The sequence below is a fragment of the Pseudophryne corroboree genome, chromosome 1, assembly GCF_028390025.1.
Source record: "Pseudophryne corroboree isolate aPseCor3 chromosome 1, aPseCor3.hap2, whole genome shotgun sequence".
Taxonomy (NCBI): domain Eukaryota; kingdom Metazoa; phylum Chordata; class Amphibia; order Anura; family Myobatrachidae; genus Pseudophryne; species Pseudophryne corroboree.
Window position 1 is genome coordinate 849630161 of NC_086444.1, and position 22072 is coordinate 849652232.

The 22072-nt window shown below is 43.9% G+C and overlaps 1 long non-coding RNA gene across 2 annotated transcripts in view; it reads left to right on the top strand.

Moving 5' to 3' along the window:
* The first annotated feature begins 14451 nt into the window (after nt 1-14451).
* The window catches only part of LOC134955918 (uncharacterized), a 52288-nt gene continuing 44667 nt past the window's right edge, over nt 14452-22072 (top strand). Inside the window, exon 1 of one of the 2 annotated variants that reach the window (XR_010185972.1) lies at nt 14452-15277. This is a non-coding gene — a long non-coding RNA (uncharacterized LOC134955918). The remainder of the gene's footprint in view (nt 15278-22072) is intronic. The other variant, XR_010185977.1, reaches the window with a different exon arrangement.

Below are 22072 nucleotides of genomic sequence, written 5' to 3' on the forward strand. Positions count from 1 at the left end.
GAGGTCACATCAGTGGTGACTCCGGCCAGCAGCAGCGCGGATCTTCGGACAGCGGGGATCGTTTGCCACGGTGACAAACAGGTAAACCCCCTGTCCAGCCAACCCCTGGATCAGTGCTTAAGCTGCCATATAGGTTTAGGGGTGGGGAGGGAGGGGGATTAAAAACTGCAATATGGGTTTAGGGGAGGGGAGGAAAGGGGGGTAGGGACTGTCTGCCTTAATGTGTAAAAAGGGGATGCTGTCTGCCGTAATGTGTAAAAAAGGGGGACGATGTCTGCCGTAATGTGTAAAAAGAGCACACTGTCTGCCGTAATGTGTAAAAAGGGGACGCTGTCTGCCGTAATGTGTAAAAAGAGGGACGCTGTCTGCCGTAATGTGTAAAAAAGGGCACGCTGTCTGCCGTAATGTGTAAAAAGAGGGACGCTGTCTGCCGTAATGTGTAAAAAAGGGCACGCTGTCTGCCGTAATGTGTAAAAAGAGGGACGCTGTCTGCCGTAATGTGTAAAAAAGGGGGACGCTGTCTGCCGTAATGTGTAAAAAAGGGGGACGATGTCTGCCGTAATGTGTAAAAAGAGCACACTGTCTGCCGTAATGTGTAAAAAGGGGACGCTGTCTGCCGTAATGTGTAAAAAGAGGGACGCTGTCTGCCGTAATGTGTAAAAAAGGGCACGCTGTCTGCCGTAATGTGTAAAAAGAGGGACGCTGTCTGCCGTAATGTGTAAAAAGAGGGACGCTGTGTGCCGTAATGTGTAAAAAAAAGGGCACGCTGTCTGCCGTAATGTGTAAAAAGAGGGACGCTGTCTACCGTAATGTGTAAAAAGAGGGACGCTGTCTGCCGTATTGTGTAAAAAAGGGCACGCTGTCTGCCGTAATGTGTAAAAAGGGGACTCTTTTTGAGTATTTTGTGTGTGGCCCTCGAATATTCGCTGGAAGTGTTAAGCGGCCCCCCAGCTGAAATAATTGCCCACCCCTGCTCTAAACACTTGAAACCTTTTGTAATCAGAACAATCATAATAAACTCTGCAATTTAACATGGAGTAAAATTGAGGTTCTTAGAATAATTTATTGCCAAAAAATATGGGCCCACCTACCACGGTCAGGTGATCTCATCAGTTGAGTTGCTTGCATTCCTAAAGTTCAAGACCAGAACACAAAACTCCCCAGGCCAGCATATCCCAGCCGCAGTACAAGTCTTAAAAGGTGTTAAATTAATAAGAAGTAGCAGTTTATGTACTAAAAGTGTTACATAGGTGAGAGGTAGCAATTAAAGTGTTAAACTGCTTCCTAACTATGTGACACTTTTTAAGTGCTAAAAAGTATTACATTAAGTGTTACAATAAAACAGTGCTCTAACTAGACATTTTAGTGCTGTGTGCAAGAAACAGCATCGCCCCCCCCCCCCTTCATATTTAAAATAGGGCGCGCGTGAAAAATTTAGGGCCTTGGCTTCATGGGGAAGGGGCATGGCCACAAAATAATACTGGTTCATATTACGCTGCACAGTTGTCTCCGTTATTCATAATAACCTGCACAGAAATGCTGCTTACACATATTATACCAGGTAGAGCCCCTTTTACACATTATGCCAGGTAGAGTCCCATATCACACATTATGGCAGGCAGAGTCCTCTTTAACATATTACGGCAGGCAGAGCTCTCTTTTACACATTATGGCAGGCAGAGCTCTCTTTTACACATTACGGCAGACAGAGCTCCCTTTTACACATTATGGTAGGTAGAGTCCCCTTTTACACATTGCGGCAAGTAGAGCTCCCTTTTACACAGTACAGCATGCAGAGTCCTTTTTTACTCATTGTAGCAGGCAGAGCCCCCTTTTACACACTATGAAAGGTAGAGCCCCCTGCCAATACACTACATTAGGTGACAACAGCAGCTATATGTATACTTAAACTGTATATCATTGGTGGCAGAGGCGGAACTACCGCCAGTGCAACCAGTGCGTTGCACTGGGGCCCGCCACTGTCCAGGGGCCCAAAGCATGTAATGAGTCAAACTGACTCATTACATGCCGCTGCGGGCAACCGCCGCCCGCAGCACACAGGAGAGGAGCGCAGCCGCTGCCACGGGGGAGAAGGAGGAGTAGGGAGATGGAGAAGGGAGCCGCAGCAGCGCTGTGTTATTGGTTGAGACACTGCTGCTGCTGTCCCTCTGCTTCACCTTAGGCTGTCTTCTAACGCTGTGAAGCACATCCCAGCATTCACAGCGGCGTAGAACAGCCTACGGTGAAGGACTGGGACAGCAGCAGTGCCTCCACCAATAACACAGCGCTGCTGTGGCTCCCTCATCCACCTCCCTCCTCCTCCTCCTCTCCTGCCCTGGAATCGGGATCTCTGCCAGAAGCTGCACCGAGGAGCCTGAGCCAGCGGAGACTGACTGACTTTCTTTCTTTCTTTCTTTCAAGGGCACGCTGTCTACCTTAATGTGTAAAAAGGGCACGCTGTCTGCCTTAATGTGTAAAAAGGGCACGCTCTCTGCCTTAATGTGTAAAAAGGGCATGCTGTCTGCCTTAATGTGTAAAAAGGGCACACTGTCTGCCTTAATGTGTAAAAAGGGCACGCTGTCTGCCTTAATGTGTAAAAAGGGCACTCTGTCTGCTTAATATGTAAAAAGGGCACTCTGTCCGCCGTAAGGTGTAAAAGGGTCTCTACCTGTTGTAGTGGTGCTACTGTGCAGCGTAATTTGAATAATGGAGACTACTGTGCACCGTTATATGAATTGGTATTATTTTGTGGCCACACCCCTTCCACACGAAGCCATGCCACTATGTATTTTAGCATGCCCCTGTTTTGCATGCAGGAGTGGGGCTCCGATGCCGTTTCTTGCACACAGTGCTAATATGTGTAGTTACGGCAATGTTGCTAGGCATCCATTTCTCTGGCCCTGAGCAGGTCCCCCTCACCAGATCCTCTCCAGGGGTGAGGGGGTGGACTTGGATGGGATATGGGGGGCCCAAAACATTTTGGCGCACCTGGGCCCACCGCTCACCAGTTCCACCACTGATCGGTAGCATATCATTTCTGTGTGATTGCAGAAAGGGAGGGGGGTGATCAAAGGGAGGGGGATCATTATGGGGATACTGAAAGTGCTGCTGTTCTGGGAAGGGGAGGAATGATCGTGGGTGGTGCATGTGTGCATATAGAGACAGTCACTTGCACTGCTAAAGTCTGTTTTGTCTTCCTCTGTCCTGACTACTCCCGAGTACCACACTCACACTTCTCCACTCCAATCCATGCCTTACATCGGTCACCGCCATTGGCCGGAGATCTGTCTGAGAGGCAGAACTTTGGGTTGCATGATGGGAGCCGGGCACCATGCTAGTGACATGTGGGCACCTGGCAATTAAAAGTCCTGGCAGCTTCAGCGGCAGGATTATTTATGGGCAGGAGGAGGCTGACTTGGTGACGGGCAGGAGGGCGGTTTTGATACATTATAAATAACATTTAATAATTATTATTATTATCATTTATTTATATGGCGCCACAAGGGTTCCGCAGCGCCCAATTACAGAGTACATATGCACATAATCAAAACAGTGACTTACAGTTGAAATCAATTTTGGACAAGTACAGGGTAACTAAGCATAACTACACCAGTAAATGACAGAGATAAGTTCCAGGTGGCCCAAAAACTGTGATTTGGGCAGTTGAGAATTATTAAAGTAAGAAAAGGGTGAGCACATGAGGGAAGAGGGCCCTACTCGTGGGAGCTTACATTCTACATGCCTACGTCAGACAGCGCACGATGCGCCCTCAGCTGAAGTGCGCTGTGTGCAAGGCACACTTTTCGCACACATGTAGTTACGGCCCTGCAATTTAAGCTGCCCCTAAGCAGTCCAGGAGGGACCACATCCCAAAACCCTTTCCTAATACTGACATTTCATTCAATTTATCCAAGACTTACCCTTCATAATGCCAATTTCAATATATTTAATGTCATTATCAAAAAGTATATTTTTTGCCCAGAAATTATGCTAAGAACCTCAATGTTACCCAATGTTAAATTGCAGTTTATTATAATTGTTCTGATTATCAAAGTTCTTAGTGTTAAGAGTGTACAGTCCAGCCCACATCTCCCATATTATATATTATGTACGTGTGTGAACACTTGAAGGTGGAAACTCCTTTAGCTTGGACTAGCACCCCTCCCACCTGCCCTTGGGTGTTTTTAATTAGTATAGGGTCCTTGTATTTCCAGACTATATATTGGAATAGTCATGATATAAATGTCCTGTATTAATGTATATACTATGTCAATATTAAGAATGGGTTTCGAGCCCCCTGTGATGTTTTGGCCGGGCTGCTTCAAGGCATCATAATTGTAACACTTAATCTAACACTTTTTAGCACCTCAATAACTAACTCCCCTATGTAACACTTTTAGCACTGAGCTGCTACTTCTTATTAATGTAATACCTTTTAACACTTAAACTGCTTGCTAGTGTGATTCCTTGGTGCGGCTTGGTTGTGCTGGCCCGGTGGGCCCCATGCTGTAGATTTAAACCTTAGGTATGTTAGGGACTCACCTGATGAGGTCACCTGGCCATGGTAGGTGGCCCCTATATTTTTTTTGCCAAAAATGATGCTAAGAACCTCTATTTTACTCCATTTTAAATTGCAAAGTTTATTTATGATTGTTGTGTGGCACTACAAGTCTCATCATATTAGCTCCTCTTATTATGTTTAGATTTAGGGTGTGCAGTCCAGCACTCCCATTATTATCTTGTTAGCACTAAATGTATGAAGAAAGACCTAAATAGGCTAATTAATAAATGCTCAATATTTATTTAGATTTATGGCGCTCGATTCAATTCAGTGCGAATTGAACAGCATCGGAAAGGAGCTCCCTGAGCTATTCAATTCAGTGCGCTGTTATGGTGAACCTTAAGCATGATGTTTAGTCGCAAGGTCCGGCATTCTCCATCTTAAGTGCAGGCATTGATGCTCTTTCTGGCACGCTAAGGGCAGAAAACAGCATTGCGCCATTCGTTTGTTGGATTTCCTCAACTCCGGCATAACATTGCACTGAATTGAATAGCTCCATGAGCTCCTTCCCGGCGCTGTTCAATTCGTGCTGAATTGAATCAAGCCCAATGACAATATCAAATTGATATATTACATTTTTATTTTATTTTGCTTAAATTTCATCCTAATGTGGTAAATACTGCTGCACTTCCTGTGACAACTGATCCAGGATCTTCATCGTGCCAAAATAGTTTCCAGATTTATTTGTGTCGTCTCCTCACTGGCAATAAGTAGTGACCAGTTACTAGGAGAGGGAGAAACATATGCAGCAAAACAAATAAAAGGCAGTTAAACCTAAACTAAATTAAATTTCTAATGAAATGTAGTAAGTGTGGAATTCCCGTTCTGTGTTGGCCCAAACATAAACAAAAAAACAACTTATCAGGGGCTTGATACATACTGCTTATAATATGCATCATATACACTTCTATATAGCAGAGAGAGACTGCAGGCGGTAGCAAAACTGTCATCTGAATCCCCTGGGTGTGATTTAGTGTCTAAGAAGCAGTGTCCATAGTTTCTTGGCCATGTAGTCATGGCACAGCATTTCGATAAATTAATTCCTACTGCTCTGCTAAACAAATCTGGTGCGGGAGTGCGGGGGACGGGGTCAGGAGGTGCTGTGGGTGGTGTGCGTGGGATGGAGGTAGGTATCTCCTATACATTACCCCAGATCTGTGACTCATTTGCTAACGCTGGGCGGAGTCACAACACTGGGCGGAGTCAAGTCACAGATGTGGCCTAATATATAGGAGAATACATAGGAAAATAGGAGAATGAATAGAACTGCCCCCCGCAATTGGACTCATGGTGGAAGTCAGCCTTGTGATTGGCCAGCCGTGCTGCTAGCTGTGCAGTGATTGGGTCCCCACTCTCTCAGGCGGACGCTGGCAGTCACTGCGCTGGCGGACATGTAATTGGTGCCCCAGGCCATGTAGAGCTGGGAGAGGATGTTACTCATTTCGCTCAGGATCACACAGAAGGACAGGAGCGGTGTGGTCTGCGTGGTACAGACCATCCTCGGCTCCCTTTATATAGCGGGGACTGGGTGAGGAGTCCGTGGACCGGGAGGGGCTCAGTGTCAGGGGACAGTGCACATGGGCACCTTACCGGACTCTCCATCTCCTCTCAGCGCAGTGACCGGCGACGTCCGCCTAAGAGAGCAGGGACCCAGCGGGAGACAATGATTGCGCTGCTAGCAGCACGGGCGGCCAATCACAGGGCCATCTTCCACCATGAGTCCAATGGCTGGCGGCGAGGGGGGCGGTGCTTGTACTGAGCCTTACCCTGCTGCAGCCGCTGCAGGGTAAGGCTCAGATTCAGAGTGAGGACAGCACAGAGGACACAAGCTCCAGTATTGCAGCTAATAAAAGATAAAAGCTGTTTATAACAAGTCCAAACGGTTCTGGAAATTAGCCAATAGAAAGCTGGAATTTTCTACACTGGTCCCTACTAATTATAGGATTTAAAAGTGGGATAAACTATATGGGATTGGTCCCATGTATTCTCTCATTAAGACATCGCTCTTACATATAAAAAACACCCCTTAGGAAGTCTGTTAGATGAAACGCGTTGAGTGAATTAACATTTGTGGGTTGGACGGGCTGTCATAGGAGCTCCTCCCCGGCTGGGGTAGACAGCAGTGCCATTGAGATCTTATCCCACGAATGTTAAATTTAATGTAAGAGTCATTCATTTAAAAATAAGAAGATTTTATCAACAATAAATATCATGGAAGTTTTAAAATAACGAGTGATGTTGTTATCTGGGTGAATCTGGTGAAAGGGTATTTTGCAGAAATATCCATCTTCTCGTGATCAAAGCTAAAATTGAAGGACTGTCCTAGAGAGAAAGAACAGCTAAAGAGACATAACTACACGATAAGAGCGCTCTCCATACAACCATTTACAATATATATATATATATATATATATAAAGAATGATCAAACGTTTGCGCTGTCCACTGTCATCATATATAGGTGCTTCTTACAGTCCGTGCCTTCCGGTATAGATTATGTAAAAAAGTTATGAACCAGATGAGGGGGCTGGATATAGTTCCTTCGCATGGGACACGGAGCAATGAAGAACGAAGGTGGGGTTTGAGAGTCAATGGAAAGTATTTATTATGTACAGGGCTGAGGTAGAGAACCGAGGCTGGAGCACGATGGTTAAAGACGTGGCTGGAGGCGAAGAACTGTTAACTGTGATTTGAAACACGAGACTGTAGATGATGAACTGTGGAACTGTGGATGGTGGTTGAAGACGTGGCTGGAGACAAGGACTGTGGACTGTGGTTTGGAAAACGAGGCTGAAGGTAATCTGTAGGCTATGGTCGGTGGTACAAAGGCGTGGCTGGTGAAAGAGATCTGTGGAGTGTGGCTTGAAAGACGAGGCAGAAGATCCGGGGCCGACTGTGCCCAAAGAGCACTGGCTCCCTGTCCTAAACCAGCCCCCTTTTATAGGGAGAGCTTCCCCTGGACTGGCTGGAAGAAGCAGGAAACAGGAACTATGTTTAAAACTTGGTCTTCAACATTGCGGCGCCCAGTAATGCAGACCTTTTTAAAAGCAACATTGCTCACTGCCCCTGGTCTCCTAGCAACGGCTCAGCAAGAGCGACCCGCTGTAGCAGGGTCCTGCCGCCATGAGCGGACCCCCTCACCGCCGCTACTGCTGCCCACGGATCCGGCGCAGCAGCCCACCTCCGCCGCTGCCCGCACAACGCCAAGGAAGCCAGCCCCGCGGCCCCAGCGTACCGGTAAGACTCCGGACACTGACAGTACTTTCCCCCCCTTTGTGGGTGGACTCCGGACACCTATGTGGTTTAGTTGGAAACTTGGCATGAAATGTCCGAAGAAGTCTTGGAGCATGGACATCCTCTGCATCTACCCAAGATCTATCCTCTGGCCCATACCCCTTCCAATCAACAAGGTACTAGATGCGACCATAACGTCTGCGAGAATCGAGGATCTTGTGAATCTCAAATTCGTCTCCATGTGCTGATTGGATCTTGGGTGATTTAGGCAGAGCGGCTCTGAACCGATTAAGTACCAATGGTTTTAAGAGAGAAATATGAAATGCATTAGGAATTCTTAACTGCGGAGGTAATTTCACTTTGTAAGCCACAGGATTCAACACTTTTTCGATTGGGAAAGGCCCAATAAATCTGGGAGCAAACTTCTTTGTAGGAACCTTTAATCTTAGGTTATGTGTGGAAACCCAAACCCGATCTCCTACCTTAAGGCTTGGTACAGCTTTTAATTTCAGATCTGCATAGGTCTTATATCTCTTGGATGTCTTGAGCAGTCTTATGAATTTGTTTCCAGGCTTCAGTAAATTATCGAAGTCTTGACTCTGCGGCAGGAACCTCAAGCGTAGGCAGAAGTTGGAAGTTGGGAACTCTTGGATGGTAACCATAATTAATGAAGAATGGAGAAGATTTTGTGGCAGAGTGATAAAGATTGTTATGGGCAAATTCTGCGAATGGGAGGAAGTCCAACCAGTCTTCCTGTGAGGAGGACATGAATAAACGCAGGAAAGTCTCCAGATCCTGGTTCACTCTCTCTGTTTGACCATCCGTTTGGGGATGATATCCTGAGGAGAATTTTAATTTCACGCCAAGAGCAGAACATAGGGATCTCCAAAACTTGGCCACAAATTGAGGACCTCTATCAGACTCTATTTCCTGTGGTAGACCATGGAGTCGAAAGATCTCTGCTATAAACAATTTTGCCAACTGGGATGCAGATGGAAGATTAGCCAGAGGAACAAAGTGTGCCATTTTAGAGAATCAGTCAACTATGACCCAAACGGTGTTCCGCCCACCAGACGTAGGTAAATCTGTAATAAAGTCCATAGAAATATGCGTCCACGGTCTTAGTGGTACCGGCAAAGGATGGAGTAACCCGGCTGGTGGACCTTTGGGACTTTTATGCTGGGGACATTTTGGACAGGCAGCTACAAATTCCTGAATGTCAGTCCTGAGATGAGGCCACCAGTAGGAGCGCTGAATGAATTTAAGTGTCTTATGACTGCCCGCATGGCCCATGAAGGAGGAGTAGTGAGCCCATGTAAGAAGTTTCTTGCGAAGATTTGGTGCAACGAAGATCTTCCCTGGAGGAGGAAGTGGAAAAGTATTAGTTGCAGAAAAAGAAGTGGATTCCAGGATAAATTGCTCTTTTGAACGGTCAGAGGGTTCATCTGAACTTAGGGAGCGAGATAATGCATCTGCCTTTTTGTTGAGGGAACCTGGTCGGTAACTGAGTTTAAAATGAAAACGGGTAAAGAAGAGTGCCCATCTTGCTTGGTGTGGGTTCAGACATCGGGCTGACTGTAGATACAGGAGGTTCTTGTGATCCGTGGTCACCGAAATTGGATGCTGAGCTCCCTCCAACAAATACCTCCACTCCTCAAAGGCCAACTTAATTGCCAGTAATTCCTGTTCCGGGAGAATCTTCGCGAGAAGAACGCACAAGGATGGACCTTCTTGTCCTCAAAAAGCTGGGATAATACTGCTCCTACTCCTACAGTAGAGGCATCAACGGCTGAGATCGGGTTGTCGAAGAACGGGAGCAGTCGTGAAGGCCTCCTTTAAAGATGAAAAAGCTTCCAAAGCCTCCGGAGACCACCTGGCAGGATCGGCTCCCTTACTAGTTAATGCGGTTATAGGAGCTATGACAGAAGAATAATTTTGAATGAATCTTTGGTAGAAGTTAGCAAACCCCAGGAAACGTTGAATTCCTTTAAGGGTAGCTGGAAGTGCCCAATCCTGAATCGCCTAGACTTTAGTGGGGTCCATCTGTAACCTCTGCCCTGAAAGAATGTAACCGAGGAATGGAATCGTGGGTACTTCAAAGGTGCACTTCTCTAACTTACAGAATAACTGATTCCTTCGTAAACGAGTTAACACTTCTTTGACTTGTTCCTGATGGGTCTTCAGATCCCTAATAAAAATGAGGATGTCATCCAGATACACTACCAAGCAGTCATAGAGGAGATCTCTGAAGATTTCGTTAACGAACGCTTGAAAGACGTCTGGGTCGTTACATAGGCCAAAAGGCATTACCAGGTATTCGTAATGGCCGTCGCGGGTATTAAATGCCATCTTCCATTCGTCCCCTGGGCGAATACGTATAAGATTGTAGGCCCCTCGTAAGTCCAACAGTAAATACAGTAGCTCCATTAACACGGTCAAACAGTTCTGGAATCAGAGGTAACGGATATCTGTTCTTAACTGTTATGTCATTGAGACCTCTATAGTCAATACAGGGCCGCAACCCCCCATCCTTTTTTTTGACAAAAAAAAACCCCCTGCTCCGGCCAGGGATGTAGAAGACCTGATGAACCCTTTCTCCAAGTTCTCCAGGATATACTCCGACATGGCCTGTGTCTCGGAAAGTGAGAGAGGGTAAATTTGACCTCAGGGAGGAGTCTTACCGGGTACTAGCTCAATGGGACAATCCCAAGTACGATGCTGAGGCAAGGTGTCCGCCCCATGCTTACTGAAAACATCTTGAAAAGCTTGGTACTCCACAGGAAGGCTGGAAGAACAGAGAGGTCTAACTGAAGGTAAACAGTTCTGAAAGCAGTCTTGCCCCCAAGAGAGAACATCCATAGTTTGCCAATCTATGTGGGGATTGTGTCTACGTAACCATGGAAACCCTAGGATTAGTTCATGAGAGGCTATAGGAATTGAGGGAAATACAGAAGACTCTTGTGTGGGTGCACTCTTTATTTATAGTTTTGTTAATATGAAGATATTAAAACATAACTTTTATTTTCTAACTATTCTAAGAAAAAATCCACATTTATATATTCCACCTCAATTAATTCTAAAAGTATATGTTACTACATATGAGTATAATTCAGCCCACCAGTATCTCTGGGGGATGCCATATCTATTGACGTGGCTGATTAATCCAGACAGGTTGGGGTATATGTATATCACAACCAATGTTAAAGTTTGTTAGAAAATTGGAAATGTTCTGGTTAGTCTATATTGGTAGACTTCAGGAGGGATGTAGACACTCTTGCTCTACATCCTGTTCCTATCCAACCAGCACAAGCTCTGCTTGTATTAATGGGACCTCATAGGGTCATTAAACCAAAATGTTGTGAGGAATATAGATCCTTATTAGTATTGAACCAATTCTGATCTATGACATATCAGGACAGACGGTACTTAGGAAAGATGATATAATTCAAAGAAAGAGATGATTGAAGAAAAAGTGGTGATCCTGCTGTTGGCTTAGAGTCGAGAAGGTCACGAATTACAACACCGGGTATTCTCTGGGGGTCACCCTCGCAGATACTGACCCAGCCCACCACCGTTTTGCTTCTAAGATCGGACGAGATCGGGCTCAGTCGGTGGGGTATGGTAGTAATTCCTTGTGCCTGCTATGGCCGACTCACCAATGAGAGTGCACCTAAATTGAGTGGGGGAAAGAAGTGAAAAATGGGGGGGGAGGAGACAGAAAAATGAGGCGGATCTGCTGTCTATGTTAGGCACAGGATAAACCTGTGGATCATGGATGAGAGTCCGCAGAATATAAAGAGAAAAGGGATGGAAGAAGAAGAATGGGGGGGGGGGGGGGGGGAGGAAAGGAGAGAAGAGGGAACTGAGTAGGGATGGTGACAGATATCCACTTGATATAAAACACAGAATGCTGTCAATGAGGTAAGAAATTAGGTATAGGCCAGATTGACTGGCAATGTTAGATATATTCTGTGGTCACTTGGATTGGAATGAGTATATAACTATCAGCTTGGTATCAACTTGTATACTTGTATATACATATCCTAAGAGAGAACAGAACTTTTACTATTCATAACTTGCAGCACGACTGAAAATTTAGTTAAGAAGGATAGCTGTGTGGTATTCTGTCTAAATCCCTCAATAGACCTGATTAGGTCTAGGTGTTTATACAAAGCTGCAGATATATTAAGGCATAATATAGAGATGTCAAGGTGATTACTAATCAGGATATTTTAGAGAGTACTCCTGTTGGCAGTATAGAATGTAAGTGGGTGAACAGACCCCTGCAGATACTAATTAATTAGGTACAATTACCATTCTTACTTCTCTCCTCTGTTTAGGAACCAGCATACAAATAACAGTGATAATATAACAATTTTCGTGCTGGGAAAAAAAAAAATGGGCAATTGGAGAGAGAAAGAGAGGGTGAGGAATATCTGACAAAGCAAAAGAGGGGATAATAAGAATCTCTTTCAAAATATCATTCAAGATATCACAATCATAGTCCAGATCCCTGGGCTGCCCTAAATAGGGTTATGACAAAAATATATATATACTGCATTGCTGTGTTGGTATAGAGAATCTCATAAAAGTAGATACAAAAGTGTACCGGTCCCTGCCCAGGTCCCTGGGTCAGTCAATAGGTAATAGGATGCAAGATATATTCCTCAGGTCCTTAATACATGTAGAAGTTTTTCATGCTGGAATGCTGAGATAGGTCAAGCTGGAACTGGAAATAGGTCCTGCTGGAGCTGGAAAACGCGTTTCACCCGTCCTGCGGGCTTGTTCACTTCCAATGCTACTGGTATGGTGTATAGATTGAGGTTTAAATACCTATGTAGGTAGTTATTGGCCAATAGCTGCATTGTACTTAATTAGCTTATAATAAACATCTGACCTCCGCTGTGTTCAGCGGAAGTGATGTGTTTGAACAGGTTGCTAGGCAACCTATATTATGTGTCTTAACATCAGGACAAAAAAACACATAAAGAAGGGGAGGGAATGTAAATGATCTCTTGGTTAAAGGCCTAGTTTGTACAGTGAATTGATATATGGAACATGTGGGAACGTGTCGGAATGCTGCCAGTGATCTCACACGTATGAGAAAATTGACATCGGTTGCCAGGCATTTTTACTCCTGTCACACAGATTTCCAAAAAGACCTTAGAGTCTTCGGTTTGGAAAGAGTCCAGTTGGGCATTAGAGGAGGGGATCTGACCAAAGAACTGTTAAAGAAAGAAACTGAGTGGATATTTAAACTGAATACTTATAAACCAATGGGCCTCAATGAGAGCATAAATTCTAGTGCTTTTCTCTAAGCATGATCCGACCTTAAATGGTCCGAACCTTTAGCTCAATGCCTATATTTGACACTCTATTCTTCATGTCATCTAACCGTTCTCCCCTCCCCTCTCACAGTATCAGATATGTGTACTCACCAGACCATACCCATTTACCTGTCATAAGTTATCCACATTAGTACCCATCTCTCCCCCTTCCCTACAAACCCCCCCCCATCCCCCCCCCCCCCCCCCTTCCCTCTCTGCAATACGTCCCATGCAGCATAATTACTCACCTCACCCAGGTTCCATTCACCACACACCGATTATGGACTCTTTAATGTCATGTCCTCTAGGTATATTCACTATGCCCACATCTAGTAAGTAATGGATATGGCACATAATTCCATACCTACCCATCAAATTGCTATCACCAAATTACACGTTCACCACCTTTCCCAGTCAATAACCCAATATTCCCCCTATCCTAATAATTATTCTTACACTCGCCTTCACATTCACGGTGGGTCACCACCTTATTCATCACCCCTCCCCCTTCCTTATAACAATATCACTTCCTAATCACATAGTACATACTTCATTTCACTCCCAATAGCATATCCTCATACTATGCCATCTAGACACAACATAAGATTTCGCACTCATACCCATATAGTTAGATTTTATTTTATTTTATATATATATATAATCAATTTTTTTAATTATCTTCACTCAACCCCCAGTCCTAATTTGGTCTTTTACCTTCATCCTTTTATTTTTATAAAAACTTTTAATTCTACACTCATTTTATTTATAATATTTAAGGTTAATTCATATCTATATCTTCATTATCTAATTATAATATTTCACTTTCACTGTGACTTTACTTCAATTTATATCAATTTTCTTCTTACAGCTACTGTTAATCAGCTTAGTTCTCATACTTACTATCACCTAGGTTCACTCTTCAATAACCAATACTTCAAGCCCTCCCCTTTCCCCCTGTTCTCTCTAAATTCCTACCCATGATGGGTTAATTAAAAAACAGGTTACTGTACCATCTCACTGATTAGACATGGTCCAATCAGTAGAAATTTCTAGAGGCGGGACTCAGTAAGCACCTAACCTTAAAAGCAAAATAAGAGCCCCGTCCAAAATAAACCTGGATCTACTTCAGTTTGTCCCAACAAATAACTCCCCAGCAGGCAGCTATATCAGTCGGTCTGTGGGAGCTCTAATGCAGTTCCACCCGCTGGCCGGGGCACGCTCGGTTGCCGGGCGACGGGACGCTCTAATCCCGACGTCCATTTCGATCTCCGAAGAGAGGTGACGTCACCAATGACAACTGAGGGCGGCTCGTATCCTGGCAACGCGACGCTGGGGCCGACCGCCGGTTGTGACATACCACATCGGGGCTCCGATCACATTAGTGTCTCAAAGGAGCAAGAGGTTTCTCTGCTGCCCCAATATATCAATTCACTGTACAAACGAGGCCTTTAACCAAGAGATCATTTACATTCCCTCCCCTTCTTTATGTGTTTTTTTGTCCTGATGTTAAGACACATAATATAGGTTGCCTAGCAACCTGTTCAAACACATCACTTCCGCTGAACACAGCGGAGGTCAGATGTTTATTATAAGCTAATTAAGTACAATGCAGCTATTGGCCAATAACTACCTACATAGGTATTTAAACCTCAGTCTATAACACCATACCAGTAGCATTGGAAGTGAACAAGCCCGCAGGACGGGTGAAACGCGTTTTCAAGCTCCAGCAGGACCTATTTCCAGTTCCAGCTTGACCCTATCTCAGCATTCCAGCATGAAAAACTTCTACATGTATTAAGGACCTGAGGAATATATCTTGCATCCTATTACCTATTGACTGACCCAGGGACCTGGGCAGGGACCGGTACACTTTTGTATCTACTTTTATGAGATTCTCTATACCAACACAGCAATGCAGTATATATATATTTTTGTCATAACCCTATTTAGGGCAGCCCAGGGATCTGGACTATGATTGTGATATCTTGAATGATATTTTGAAAGAGATTCTTATTATCCCCTCATTTGCTTTGTCAGATATCCCTCACCCTCTCTCCAATTGCCCCATTTTTTTTTTTTTTTTTCAAGCACGAAAATTGTTATATTATCACTGTTATTTGTATGCTGGTTCCTAAACAGAGGAGAGAAGTAAGAATGGTAATTGTACCTAATTAATTAGTATCTGCAGGGGTCTGTTCACCCACTTACGTTCTATACTGCCAACAGGAGTACTCTCTAAAATATCCTGATTAGTAATCACCTTGACATCTCTATATTATGCTTAATATATCTGCAGCTTTGTATAAACACCTAGACCTAATCAGGTCTATTGAGGGATTTAGACAGAATACCACACTGCTATCCTTCTTAACTAAATTTTCAGTCGTGCCTGCAAGTTATGAATAGTAAAAGTTCTGTTCTCTCTTAGGATATGTATATACAAGTATGATATCAGGTACCTAGAGGGTCTGCACACTAACCTGTTCCCTCTATGTGGCAAATACATAGTTTTCTAAATTGAGTGATCGCGGAATATATCCATCAGTTCCAGTTAATTTGGGCCTATGCCTAATTATACATAATTCTGGTTTTGATACCAAGCTGATAGTTATATACTCATTCCAATCCAAGTGACCACAGAATCTATATAACATTGCCAGTCAATCTGGCCTAGTACCTAATTTCTTACCTCATTGACAGCATTCTGTGTTTTATATCAAGTGGATATCTGTCACCCATCCCTACTCAGTTCCCTCTTCTCTCCTTTCCCTCCCCCCCCCCCCCCATTCTTCTTCTTCCATCCCTTTTCTCTTTAATATTCTGCGGACTCTCATCCATGATCCACAGGTTTATCCTGTGCCTAACATAGACAGCAGATCCGCCTCATTTTTCTGTCTCCCCCCCCCCCCCCCATTTTTCACTTCTTTCCCCCCACTCAATTTAGGTGCACTCTCATTGGTGAGTCGGCCATAGCAGGCACAAGGAATTACTACCATACCCCACCGACTGAGCCCGATCTCGTCCGATCTTAGAAGCAAAACGGTGGTGGGCTGGGTCAGTATCTGCGAGGGTGACCCCCAGAGAATACCCGGTGTTGTAATTCGTGACCTTCTCGACTCTAAGCCAACAGCAGGATCACCACTTTTTCTTCAATCATCTCTTTCTCTGATTATATCATCTTTCCTAAGTACCGTCTGTCCTGATATGTCATAGATCAGAATTGGTTCAATACTAATAAGGATCTATATTCCTCACAACATTTGGTTTAATGACCCTATGAGGTCCCATTAATACAAGCAGAGCTTGTGCTGGTTGATAGGAACAGGATGTAGAGCAAGAGTGTCTACATCCCTCCTGAAGTCTACCAATATAGACTAACCAGAACATTTCCAATTTTCTAACAAACTTTAACATTGGTTGTGATATACATATACCCCAACCTGTCTGGATTAATCAGCCACGTCAATAGATATGGCATCCCCCAGAGATACTGGTGGGCTGAATTATACTCATATGTAGTAACATATACTTTTAGAATTAATTGAGGTGGAATATATAAATGTGGATTTTTTCTTAGAATAGTTAGAAAATAAAAGTTATGTTTTAATATCTTCATATTAACAAAACTATAAATAAAGAGTGCACCCACACAAGAGTCTTCTGTATTTCCCTCTCTTCCTAGTTTGTTTTTGACTCTGGGTGCACCACCAGACCCTATAATCACAACACGAATTACACGTGCATATTTATACGTTATTCTGGTACTATATTATCTTTAGTATAAACTATCTTTTGGAACCTTTAGAAAACTGTTGCGGAATCACATCTACTTTGTGAGAGGCTTTAGGAATTACAAGGAAAGAGATTTTTTCCGAATGGAGAACTCCGACCTTCATCTTGAGAGGAATAGTACGAGAGGATATAATACCCTCAGGGATATAACTTCCATCCACTGCGGTAACAGAAATGTTACGATCCAAAGGAACCGTTTGTATTCCAGAACGTTTGACCAGAGCTGACGTAATGAAGCTTTCGGCGGCTCCGGAGCCGAGTAGTGCAGGGATGAGAAGAGAAGAAGGGAGCTCCAATTGGGTTAACAGGACAGACTTTCTTGGTGTGTAATTCTGAGAATTCTCCTAGCTTGACCTCTCCAGCACAAACTAGTAACGGGCGTTTCACGGACGTAGAGTGCAAGTTTTAACAAAGTGATCAGATGCACCACAATACAGGCAGAGGTTCCCTTGTCGCCGTCTCTGACGTTCTTCATTGGAGAGGCGGGAGCGATTAATCTTAATGGGTTCTTCCGCAGTTGGTGCTGATGGTGTTGGAAGAACAACTCTAGGCTTAGGGCGATCTGACCGCAACCTCTCCATACAGCGTTCTCTGTACCTCAGGTCTAACTTACTGCATAAAGAAATGAGTTTATCCAACTTATCAGGTACGTCCTGAGTTGCGAGGTCATCTTTGATCTTTTCGGAGAGACCGCTCCAGAAAGCTGCAATGAGAGCCTCCTCGTTCCAGTTCAGTTCTGAGGAAAGGGTGCGAAACTGGATCACGTACTGACTGACCGTACGCGTGCCCTGACGCAGGCGCAGGATCTCCAATGAGGCGGCAGAAGTCCTGCCCGGTTCGTAGAAGATTCTTCGAAAGGTGGCCACGAATTCTGGATAGTTAGATAAGATGGGATCCATCCTCTCCCACAAAGGTGAAGCCCATTCCAACGCTTGCCCGGTAAGTTAAGAAATTATATAGGCTACTTTGGTTCGTGCTGATGGGAAGTTGTCCGACTGTAGTTCGAACTGGATTTCACACTGGTTAAGAAACCCGCGGCATTGTTTTGGATTCCTATCGAATTTACTGGGAGGTCGCAAATGCAACCATGGAAGTGGTACTGGGGGTTCACTACGGCTGGCCGGCGGTCGGGCTCCCGGCGACCAGCATCCCGGCGCCGGGAGCCCGACCGCCGGCTTACCGACAGCTTGGCGAGCGCAAATGAGCCCCTTGCGGGCTCGCTGCGCTCGCCACGCTACGGGCACGGAGGCGCGCTACGCGTGCCACACTATTTTATTCTCCCTCTATGGGGGTCGTGGACCCCCACGAGGGAAAATAATTGTCGGTATTCCGGCTGTCGGGCTCCCGGCGCCGGTATACTGAGCGCCGGGAGCCCGACCGCCGGCAAACAGAAGACCACCCGGTACTGGTACAGGAGGAAGCGGGACCGGAGGTGCTAATGTGGGAGTAGCTGTAGATACTTGAGGGGCCGTCATGACAACACAGAGAGAATCGAGACGTTCGGACATACTCTGCATGAACTGCACGATTTGAGATTGTGTGGCCTCCTGCTTACTTAAGCGAGACCAGATATCTGCAGTTGAATCCCCTCCTTAGGCCTGATCACCCGTCTAATCCATTGGGCCAGTGCTTACTGTCACGTCTAGCAAAGTTTGGGGATCCGGCAGCTGAGATTTGACCGAGGAGGTAGCAGGCTGTGAATGAACCAGATGAGAGGGCTGGATATAGTTCCTTCGCATGGGACACGGAGCAATGAAGAACGTAGGTGGGGTTTGAGAGTCAATGGAAAGTATTTATTATGTACAGGGCTGAGGTAGAGAACCGAGGCTGGAGCACGATGGTTAAAGACGTGGCTGGAGGCGAAGAACTGTGGACTGTGATTTGAAACACGAGATTTTAGATAATAAACTGTGGAACTGTGGATGGTGGTTGAAGACGTGGCTGGAGACAAGGACTGTGGACTGTGGTTTGGAAAACGAGGCTGAAGGTAATCTGCAGGCTATGGTCGGTGGTACAAAGGCGTGGGTGGTGAAAGAGATCTGTGGAGTGTGGCTTGAAAGTCAAGGCAGAAGATCCGGGGCCGACTGTGCCCAGAGTGTCTTACTGGACCGGGTTTTCCAGGAGCGCTTCCACAGGCAGTAGCAGGCTAGAAACAGCAGGGCTGCAGCAGCAACAGAGAACCGACCAAGCAGGATCAGGAGGAACCAGAATACAGCAGGAATCCTGGGAGCACAGGCTAAAGCACCTACAACAGGGTTGTAACTCGAAGCACTGGCTCCCTGTCCTAAACCAGCCCCCTTTTATAGGGAGAGCTTCTCCTGGATTGGCTGGAAGAAACAGGAAACGGGAACTATGCCTAAAACTTGGTTTCCAACATGGCGGCGCCCATTAATGCAGACCTATTTGCAAAGCCACATTGCTCACTGCCCCTGGTCTCCTAGCAACGGCTCAGCAAGAGCGACCCGCTGTAGCGCGTCCCGCCGCCACGAGCGGACCCCCTCACCGCCGCTACTGCTGCCGGCGGATCCGGCGCAGCAACCCAACTCCGCCGCTGCCCGCACAACGCCAAGGAAGCCAGCCCCGCGGCCCCAGCGTACCGGTAAGACTCCGGACGCTGACAATAGGTACTTTAACAGTCATAAAGTGAATGGCTCCATTAATACCATTTGTATTCAACAGATGGCAAACATATAAAATGCCTTTGGAATCAACATGCGAACCAGATAGCCCTGGTTAATGGAGGTGGCAGTAATTTGATGCAAAAGTGTTTGAACGGTCCAGCATAGGACCGGGGTCGACCATCGATGGACTGGTATTTACAAAAAATGCTGATTCTACACATGTTGATTCTAAAGGCATTTTTATATGCTTGCCATATGATGAATACAAATGGGATTAATGGAGCCATTCTCGTTATGACTTATAAAGTGCCTATGTGGGTGGTAAAGCTAATAAAACATTTTTTTGTATAATAATTATTTGAGTGCCTTCAACTAACATATGTGTGTGTGTGTATATGTATATATATATATATATATATATATATATATATATATATATATATATATATATATATATATATATATATATATATATATATATATATATATATCTATATCTCTATATCTCTAATATATACATGGGAATGGATGGCCCGACACTCCAATAAAGGAGCAAATGCTACTGGTGCCTCAGTAATTAGTACAACAGGAAGAAAACAGCGGTACAAAAAATAATTACATTGCACTATTTGAACAAGACCAACGGACTGCTGCTGTTTTATTCCTGTTTATATATAAATATATACACATACATACAAACAGAAAATTCAGCACTCACCATAGCAAGCTCACTTATCCTCACAACATCAATAAATAAATGATGGGGATTTAGTTAGTGAATTGGCCAATGCACGGAAGCCTGCAAACCGAAATATGTATACGTACAGTATATACAGGTTGAGTATCCCATATCCATATATTCCGAAATACGGAATATTCCGAAATACGGACTTTTTTGAGTGAGAGTGAGATAGTGAAATCTTTGTTTTTGATGGCTCAGTGTACACAAACTTTGTTTAATACACAAAGTTATTAATAATATTGTATTAAATGACCTTCAGGCTGTGTATACAAGGTGTATATGAAACATAAATGAATTGTGTGTATGTACACACACTTTGTTTAATGCACAAAGTTATAAAAAATATTGGCAAAAATTACCTTCAGGCTATGTGTATAAGGTGTATATGAAACATAAATGCATTCTGTGCTTAGATTTAGGTCCCATCCCCATGAAATCTCATTATGGTATCTAATTATTCCAAAATACAGAAAAATCCGTTATCCAAAATACCTCTGGTCCCAAGCATTTTGGATAAGGGATACTCAACCTGTATGTATGTGTATGTATATATATATATATATATATATATATATATATATATATATATATATATATATATATATATATATATATATATATATATATATATATATAAAACCCAGTACATAATACAGCCAGCCTTTACGTTTTGTGAACTTTGTGCTGGCTTCCTTCCCTCTCCCTCTCCTCCCTCTTCTCCCCTCTCCCTATTTATTCCGTGACCTCCCTCCTGTGTCCCTTCCCACCCACCCCCCTATTTATCCTCCGTTACATATTTACATCCCCATAAATTCTATTTCCTCACCCTCGCTCTTCCTTATTTGTCTGGTCGTGTAGTTAAGTAAGTAAGGGAAATAATGTAGACAGAAATATGGAAGATAGTTCGATATCTTGACGGCTATACATCAACTAAGAATCGAAGAATTAGTCTACTCAATATATTTTTGCTAACTATGGTCATTAGAAATTTGTTAAAACTAATCCCTATAAATGTTTTTGAAATATAAAAGTGGTTATATATGACTATATATGAGATGGGTTCCAAGATATAGTCTGAATAATTTAAGTGAGCTGCTGTGGTTTTGCCGATTAGATAAGATACGGCATAATATTAATAACGCTAGTTGACACATATGGTCGTGTGTTTATATATCGTGTCTTTAGTGAAACAATTGATGTACTATACTTGCTGTTATTAGCTCTATATGTTAGAGAACGCTGTGTAAAAACGGATGTGTATATATTTGTATTTCTTAAGTGTATATTTAATAAATAATCTTTATGGATTAAAATATAAGTAGTAAAAATCACATAATAAATTGCATGTGGAAAGGTGGATCCTGGAGGGATTCAAACCCAGGACTTCACGTGCTGTATACACCTTGCAAACCCTCTAAGCTATCGACGCCGCACTGGATTGTAGAGGGGTTTTCATATACATAGTACTATGTTATAGTCTCCTGGTCAGTCTTTAGCAATTTTTATTTATTTTTAAATACTCTTAAAAATTAAATATTACGGTTATAAGTGACAAGTTATTATCTGTATACCACCAAAGAATCTATCAGTAACTGTTACAATCTATTGTGAATTATTATAAATAGACATTTGTTTGCCTGTTTTAACATTCAAGCTCATGTATTATACAAGCCATGTGAACAGAGCTTGACAACTGAGTGCAATTAAACTAATCAGCTGAATGATTGGCTGGATCTGCTTTAAAATTGAGCTAACAACACAACCACGTTATTCCTCTGACGAAACCGCTTGCCCTAC